Source organism: Salvelinus fontinalis, chromosome 4, assembly GCF_029448725.1.
Source record: "Salvelinus fontinalis isolate EN_2023a chromosome 4, ASM2944872v1, whole genome shotgun sequence".
NCBI lineage: Eukaryota > Metazoa > Chordata > Actinopteri > Salmoniformes > Salmonidae > Salvelinus > Salvelinus fontinalis.
Window position 1 is genome coordinate 20,435,476 of NC_074668.1, and position 9,186 is coordinate 20,444,661.

Here is a 9,186-nt window from a genome sequence, read left to right on the forward strand (position 1 = left end):
CCACATTCTTTCAAATGAATGGACAGAAAGCACAAGGTATCAGATTGCATGGGAATTTTTTTATTCAATGCAGCAACAGTGGACATGTTTGATTGTCCATTTCACCAGCACTGCATAAAATATGATTCCTAGGAGAAAAGAAATATGAGATTTTGAATAAATATGGTAAAATCATATTTTGTAACAAGAGTGAGAGTAATGGTGACGTCACATGAACAACTTATGTGTATTGGTGTGAAGGAGGGAGAGATGTCTCCAATTGTAAACTTGGTGATAGTTTGTTTTAATATGGCTGGTACACCAACAACATCTGTGAGTATGCGTGTGTGTTAGGCTTCATTTTAAAGGGAGAAATGAGAGGCTGAAACTGTGTTACCTTCACCTGCATGGCTGTTCAGTGCTGTCTTCTGTTGTTTATATGCTCGGTTTTAACTGGGGAGGAGAGAGATGAGTGGGGAAGAGTTCAGAATATAACTATAACTATATACTGTAGTAGTAAAGGAAACCTATTCTAAAAATTGAATCTGTGGCCATCAGTTTCAAAACACTTAAAAATGATAGCCTAACTTGTGACAAAAGTACTAGAGACACAGTAGCAAGAGGGATATCAGACCTCATTTGTCACTTTCCATAGAAACAAAAGTTTAAAACATTTTTTTTAATCAAAGCTAGCTAGCAGCCAGTGGTAGAGATCATACTAGCTAAGCAAGTATCTTACTCATGAAAAATATTCTACAAACTCAACACATAAAAAATAACTATGCTATCCTCTAACATGTTCATATACATACCTATCTGTTGTGGTTTTAGTATGTTTCTCTGAAACAGTAATATTAGCAGTACTTGAACCAATTATTTTTTCATTGTTCTATCTGTGCTTGAACTAGCTACACTGCCTGGCAGCCATTTCCCCAACTGCCAATTGTCAACTGTTACTATGGTGACCAAGATGTCATATGACCATTCCTCTTCTTGTTGTAAATTGTAAAGGAGAGTTAAATAAAGTTGTGGGAAAAGTACACAATTGTCATACTTCAATAAAAGTAAATTACTCAAGTAAAAGTGAAAGTCGCCCAGTAAAATACTATTTGAGTAGTCTAAAAGTATTTGACTTTAAAATATACTTAAGTATCAAAAGTAAATGTAATTGCAAAAATATACTTGCCTATCAAAAGTAAAAAAGTATGAATAAAAAAAGAAATAATATATACTGTATATATTTTTACGCATAGCCAAGGGCACACTCCAACACTCAGATATAATTTACAAACTAAGCATTTGTGTTTAGTGAGTCCACCAGATCAGAGGCAGTAGGGATGACCAGGGATGTTCTCTTGATAAGTGTGTGATTTGAACCATTTTCTGTCCTGCTAAACATTCAAAATGTAATGAGTACTTTTGGGTGTCAAGGAAAATGTGTGGAGTAAAAAGTACATTATTTTACTTAGGAATGTAATGAAGTAAAGTAAAAGTTGTCAAAAATATAAATAGTCAAGTTAAGTACAGATACTTTCAAGTATTTTTATTTAAGTACTTTACAGTACTGGTAAAAATTATGTTTTTTAAAAATAAAAATACTAGCTAGCTATATACAAAATGATGTGCATTCACCTCCACACATTTTATCTCCTCCTTCAGCAGTTTGACTATCCAATATGGCCCTAGAAATATCAAAATTCTGCAGGATTTGTCCTGTAATGTACTTGGTCCTGCAGGAATTGCCAGGTCCTGCAGGAATTTCCATAACCTACAGGAATAACAAAATCCTGAAGGTTTCGGTCCTGCAGGAATTTCCATAACCTACAGGAATATCAACATCCTGAAGGTTTCGGTCCTGCAGGATTCCTGCAGGAATTGACATGGTTCTGTACCATTTTTGAAATTCATACTTGTGAATCCTGCAGGACACTTGCCCAATTCCTTCACAAAGGGTAAAATTTCTGCAAGATTCCTGTAGGACTTTTTTGTAAGAGTGGACTGATCATTTGCACTGACTCTCTGCACCTTAGCACACATGCATTCACTCACTCACTCACTCACTCACTCACTCACTCACTCACTCACTCACTCACTCACTCATACATTCATGCTACACACACACATCACGACTGCTGCTACTAGACTTTTATTTAGTATTGCTAAATACTGCACAATTTAAACACTTTGCTCATCAAATGTAAATATTGTACTGTAAAATTGTAGAGTTCCTTCCTGTATTTATACTTATGCAAAATGTGTATTCTATTTAATTACATTATCTTTATTTTTATTATTTATTATTGTTGTTGCATTGTCGAGAGGGATCCTCCAAGTAAGCATTTGATTGGGCTGTGTACACCATGTGCATCCTGTGCATGTGACTTGAACACACACACACACACACACACACACACACACACACACACACACACACACACACACACACACACACACACACACACACACACACACACACACACACACACACACACACACACACACACAGCCTAAAGCCAAGTGACAGAATGACAGATGCTCTGCTTGGCATGTTCGCCAAGGAAAGTGTTTGGGGAAGGAGGCAACGAAGCCCAAACGCAATGCTGGGACCTTATCTTGTCTCTGTAGTACCACTGCCACCTTGGGTTTGTTTCACCATATGACACACTGATAAAAATTATGGCTAAACAAACGGGTGTTGGCGGTTGGATTATATTAATATTTCCATTGGTCAGTTATTGTAGAGCAAAAAATAAAAGTTTGTTTTTGCTTACTTTACATTGATTGAATTCTATATATTTCAGCCGGACCCTTTTTTGAGACTTTTTGGGGTAAGCACCTCAGATCATATAGCCTTCAGCTTTTTCTACAATTTTGGTTTAGTGCGGGGACTCCTGACCTCTTTATTTTACTGAAAATCAGGCTACATGAAAATTCTCTCTTATAAATGATGAGTGGACACTGTTGCATATCTTATCATATTGAATTGAAAGCTAGTACAGATGTGGGCCGTTGAAAAACCCCCAGGAGGAGTTTACTGTAACACTGGTCTGGAGCTACTCTTCAAATAAAATTAGGGTCCTGCATGAGGGATATTAGGGTCCTAACATTACACAAACTCTCTCTCTGAAGCGTTGTTGTACTGTAAGTGGACAAAAATACATTAAAACACAAGTTTATTTGAAGTACAGACCAGTAGAAATTGTGGGTTTTTCTGCACTTGGGCTCCATATGACAGCAATTGAAGGGCATTGTGTATCTTGGCCCGAGCTGGGAGCACATGATGGATGACAGCAGAGAAAATCACCCGCCGCTGGCTCCAACACAGACATGCAAATTGCTTGCAGCTGATTGCTTTATTTCGGTTGATATTTATCAAGTGTATTACAGTATGCCTCTGTGTTTACTACTCGGAGGCAGCACATAGGTTGGAGCTGAGGAGAGTTAATGCTTTTTCTCTGCAGGATGAAAATATACAAGCTGTTAGAGGTCTGTAAACATGGTAATAGATTTTCCACTATTTGCAAGGGTCCTGTGCAGGTTGTATGGTCATTGTGCAGGCATCCAGGTGACTGATTGTCTGACTGACTGTCAAATGCTGTGGTGACACATTTATTGTATTGTAGAAATACTGCCCTAGATAAGCATACCAGCCCCAGTCCTTGACTAGCCATAGTCCCAGCCACAGCCCTAGGCCCAGCCCCAGCACCAGTCCCATATTTGTATGGAGTGGGGCTGGCGTCAAGGGTCAGCTACTTACACAATCAGGTAACCACCTCCAGGTGGAAAATTGTTTACATCCGACTACTTGCACTCACCTACAATGACCTGAGCAATTCACAGTAAAATAAGCCCATAATCAAAAGGAAACCCCCTTGGGTCCACGTGCAGTATGTCCAGAACACACCCCGGCACTGAGCAATCCCCTCAAAACAGAACGTCTTTGGGTTCAAGTGTTTAAACTGTCAGATCAAATCGGCTCAACGTGGAGATTACTTGCGCAGGAGGCGATTGTATGCTTGGTTTAATGCCGGCTGCAATATCCTGCTCCTCCTGTTGATCCTAACAACTCAGTGTGTAAAATCTAGCACTGTCAAGGAGAGCTGACCGAGGCTTGCCAGTCCTGCACTCTGAACAACCAGAGGGAATACACACAGTTGGACAGGAAGAAGAGGAGTGTTTAAGAGTGGTACTGGATAGAGTCTGTAACCTGTTACCTGGACTACAATCAGTAATATCATCTACCCCAGCAGTGTGTTTTCAATGAGTCCCCCTAGTCATTCACCGCTTTTGAGAAGGAGACGAAATGTGTGAATCCAGTCTCAACCATTTAGTTACCCAGCACAGGAATAGTTATAAGCAATTGGACATTTATCAGGGACTGAGGGGCAAAGATGTCAAGAGTCAGGATCCACACATCATCAAGTAACATAACCCACACACAACCAAAGTGCTACAGCAAAAGAGAAACTCATGTGCTCCTGTGTGTATTGTGTTTTGATGCACACTGGGAGACAATCCCTTAAGTACTCGTTCACTAATTTCCTTTGAACGCCTAACCCTTTACGGCACAGCCTCCATCCCAGAGCTTAGAGTGACTACATTACAATGAGGGGCCTCTGTGTTTTCCTACGGTGAACTGTGCCAACTTTCTGACAGCTGATAAATGAGCACAATACTGGCTCCCCCATTCAGCCTACCAATCATTCCATGCAGGACTAGGGTGGTAGGAAATGATCCCACTAGCAGCACTTTATTCTGTTTGAAGATGATATACTCTTATGCTACATGTTGACTAGACTTCCTGTTTATATAATACACGTTGAATTGTCACGTGTGTTGTAGACATCATTAGGCCCTATAACATGTAAACATGCTATATATAAACTCAAGTTGATCCCCATACAAATTCACAAAGAACCGAAAAGGGGAGAGCAGCAGCTTATGAAGACGGAGACCACCTACTACACTAGAAATCCCACACCACTGCTCCAAAGAGGGCCATCAAGGTAAATGTACACCCCACCCCCCCGACAGGAGAGAACTCATTTCGAATCAGCTGCTTCTCCTCAGATGTAACAAATGAGACTCAGAGGGCCTCCTGACTCTGTTGTAAACCCCATCTGAGATAATACTTGATGGTCCCCACCACCAGAATACATCAGTTGGAGCTAAAGAGTCAGTCCACTCCGCTTGCTCACCCACTGGACAGGAAGTCTACTAATCTGAAACCTGATCCAGGGGGAAGGAAGGGCTCAGGAACCAGCCTTCAGTGCTTTCACCAATCATATTCATCACCAGGCCGGGCCGCCCGGGTCCAGACTCATTAAGCCACACTGCCGCTCTTAACTAAACATCTTCTCAATAAAATAAATGCTTCCAGGTTACTCAGTCATAGTCAGGGCCCAGGTCGGAGATGTATCACGCATCTGATCTCAATTACTGCTGCCTGGGGAACCTATATATGAACCTCAACACTACCCGTGCCTGAGCAAATAATGCAGTGCAGCCATGGTAACCAATAGAGAGAGTATAGCCCCATACAGATACGGTATGCATCATGAAAAGGGGTAAATTATTATTTGATAATTGGTTCCTGGTGCTTTTTCATTTCTTTAAATATCCATCACGAGATGCATGTGGTTTTGTTGCTGCGAGCTCAATTTGGAGATACATCAGATATAGTCAAGTTCAGACTGTAGTGTTCTGGGGTGTAGTAGACCATGGTGTGCACCATAGAAATAGAATGTAATAGAATATAAATATTCTAATTCTATGGAGTGTACTGTACAGTCACAAACATTCCAGAGGGAACTGTTTTGGCACCAGATCTGGGTTCAACTAATTTTTCAAATTTCGAGAGCTTGGGAATATAAGGTTCTATCTACAAAAAGATGATTCTGAGATAATTGGCTTTAAAGTTCTGAACCCTAATTGGTTTGAAGGGTGTCAACAATTTTTACATTGCATTCTTTTGAACTTAACAACGTATTTTGGGATATTTTGAGTACTATATAAGTAGAGAAAATTGAACAGGAAAAGGCTATGGCAATAACAACATTTTGACAAAAAATGCAGATAGAACCTTATAGTCCAATCTCTCTATCTCAATTACCTCACATACATTTCAAAGTAAGTAGTGCGTACGGCCCAGTACATCACTGGGGCCCAGCTTCCTGACATCCAGGACCTATATACTAGGCGGTGTCAGAGAAAGGCCCAAACAATTATCAAAGACTCCAGTCACCCAAGTCATAGACTGTTCCCTCTGCAGGGAAGTCTAGGACCAAAAGGCTCCTTAACAGCTTCTACCCCCAAGCCATAAGACTGCTGAACAATTAAAATGGCCACCCGGACTATTTATATTGACCCCCCCATTTGTTTTGTACACTGCTGCTACTTGCTGTTTATTATCTATGCATAGTCACTTTACAAATTACCTTGACTAACCTGTAACCCCTCACATTGACTCGGTATATAGCCCCGCTATTGTTATGTAATTTTCTTGTGTTAGTTTTTGATTTGATTAGATTTTTTTTATTTTCGTTTATTTAGTAAGTATTTTCTTAATTCGATTTCTTGAACTGCATTGTTGGTTAAGGGCTTGTAAGTAAGCATTTCGCAGTAAGGTCTACACCTGTTGTATTTAATTCAGTACATGTGACAAATAACATTTGTATTCAGATATATTTAATTTGAAAAGAAAAGTAGTTAAATATTTATACAAGTAATATAAAAACACTTGGAAAGTATTTTAAAATACCAAATACACTGACTCAAATGCACCTCCGTGAATTTAATCCAGATATTTGAAAATAGTATTTGAAATAAGTATTTGAAAATACTTTCAAACACAATTTGGTAGCCTTTTTATTTTTTCAAATAACCATTCAAATACTCAAATAAAAGTACTTATTTTGGACTGTGTATTTGAAAATACAAAAATACACAAAAAAAATATTTTAAATACCAGATACTCAAATACATATTTATTAGAATCCAGGTCTGATTGGCACAGCCTAATAGCAAATCAATGAGTTTAGCTTGCAATACTCCAGTTTACAGATTTAAAATTCCCATTTTGGGATTAGCCTTAAAAGAGAAAAGCTGCGTCTGTTTGCGTAACGTGTCTCTGCTCCCTGACAGAGAGCCAGCCACTGTCAGAGTGAATGTATTGCTGACACAGTCTTGGGTTCTTGGACATGAAGGATACAGGGTGAGCTGGGTCTTCTCTCTCTCTACTCCAGTCTCTGGGCTGTTGAGTGATGCAACTACACCTCCCCCTCTCTCTCTAATATATATATATATTCCCCCCTCTCAGAACACACAGAATGAATTTGGCAGTCTCAGAGGGTTGGGATTGGCTCATGCTTGGGCTTCATAGAAAGCTAAAAACTGATTGTGCTGAGGATGACTTTTGAAAGTATTGAAAAACCATCACTACTTTTAGTCTATTATTGTATGCATTTCAATAGTCTAAAGTGGATTTCTCTTCACCCGCATTGATGTGAAAGAACTACAAGAACACCTCCATACAAGTCATTTTCATTCCTGTATATCTCAGTTGCATCATGCCGACACACAATAAATAACATATTTGCAATACTTACTTGAGTATTATTAGCGCTGCACATTCATTTTGCCAGCAAGTCCTCGCGTATCATTGTTATATCTTATCGTTGCAGATTTATGATGACATATATTTACTATTTCAAATAAATACAAATTTGATATTTAAGATAATTATGTTATCTTTATAGTAAATCATTGAAATCAGAATTGTTTGTTGTTGCCATTGAAGTCTCCTTCTGTCCACTCCAAACATGCTGTGGTTAATCTGGGCAGCCGCTAGTGGGGGCTATGGATCTCCACTATCGTCTTTGCTTAAAGTGCCCTGCTGATACTACACCCGTGTCCCCCCGCGACAGGTTCGTACATAAAACATCCTCCATTAAGGCTGCAACGGTTTCGGTTTCCTCCTTAACTAGTTTAATGGTGTGCCGCCAGAAAATAATATGCGTACTGTCTTAATAAAACACAACTTTCCACCACCATTTTTGGATTTTCTGACAACTTCCGGATGTTGCACACCGTATTCAGCCAATCAGGTTACAGCAGTCTGTTCTTTACCCCTGGCTGGAAGTAGGGGTTCAAACCAGGTACTGTAGGCTATGGTATAGTATAGTAAGTGGTAAGTTTTCCATGTGAAAAGTTTTGAATTTTATCCTATTAATTAACCTACTGTTTAATTAAGTATACCCTTAAATGTAGGTATTTTAATTATAATATACTTGTATTAATTTATGGTAGTGTTAGTAAAACGTTTACTGTTGACAGGAGAACAAGAGGAGACAATAGGACGAGGTGGATAATTTTATAATAAGGCCGTTTAATCACATGTAAAGATATCTTAGTAAAATCTTGCAGCAAGGCTCTTTCTGTCTGATTCTTATTGAATCGTCCGGAAAAGAGCTAGTTTCAAGAATTGTACAGTACTATATAGACAACAAGCAAAGTAGGTAGATCTGCGAGTCTGGCCTTCCGATTGGTCGATCTGGGTCTTGGGTAGTCCTGAACAGGCCTGGTGTCCACGTTCCATTGGTTCCTGAGATAGTTCTTTGTCCTGAGCTCCAACCATGGGTCGGGTGTGTTCTGTGGTTATTATGGGGGAGGGGAATTATGTGTGTCTGTAGTTGGTGTCTTAATAAGTCCAGCATATGTCCAAGAGAAATGAGGAGTATGTGTATTTTTGTATAAAATATGGCTTATGTTGAAATGTAGTTATTGCTAGTTTCCAGTCTCTATTACAATTTCTTACAGTGGCCTACCTTATACTATGGAGAATGTTATTTATAATTTATAATTTTGTGCTGTTTCATTGGATTACCCATCTTTGGTTAGTCTCCGTAGGAGGATCTATGGCTACAAAAGGGCTGGTGCAAACAGGTTTCTGTAATGTCAGTGTGTTTGTATACAGGCCTTTGCAATGCAGCCACTGTCAAATGTTTGGACATGTATCAAGTGTCTGCAGAAGGGAGAGGGAACAATGGCGGAAATGAATGCAGAGTTGAATTTATTTAAAAAAATTGGTAGTTAATATTAATAAGTTAATAAGTAGGTGGTGGCAATACACCTTTTCTTGGTTGTAGTCTGCCACTAAAAACCGAAGAAGATGCAAATGTGTGGGATATGTATGAAAAAAATACTATG

At 39.2% G+C, this 9,186-nt stretch overlaps 1 long non-coding RNA gene across 1 annotated transcript; it reads right to left on the reverse strand.

Annotated features, from left to right (window-relative positions):
* Positions 1-25: 25 nt before the first annotated feature.
* Positions 26-8,069, reverse strand: LOC129852770 (uncharacterized). Its single transcript, XR_008759047.1, has 3 exons — positions 7,587-8,069; positions 377-432; positions 26-128 (listed from the first exon to the last, which is right to left on the reverse strand). It is a non-coding gene; the product is annotated as an uncharacterized LOC129852770 (long non-coding RNA).
* Positions 8,070-9,186: the final 1,117 nt, after the last annotated feature.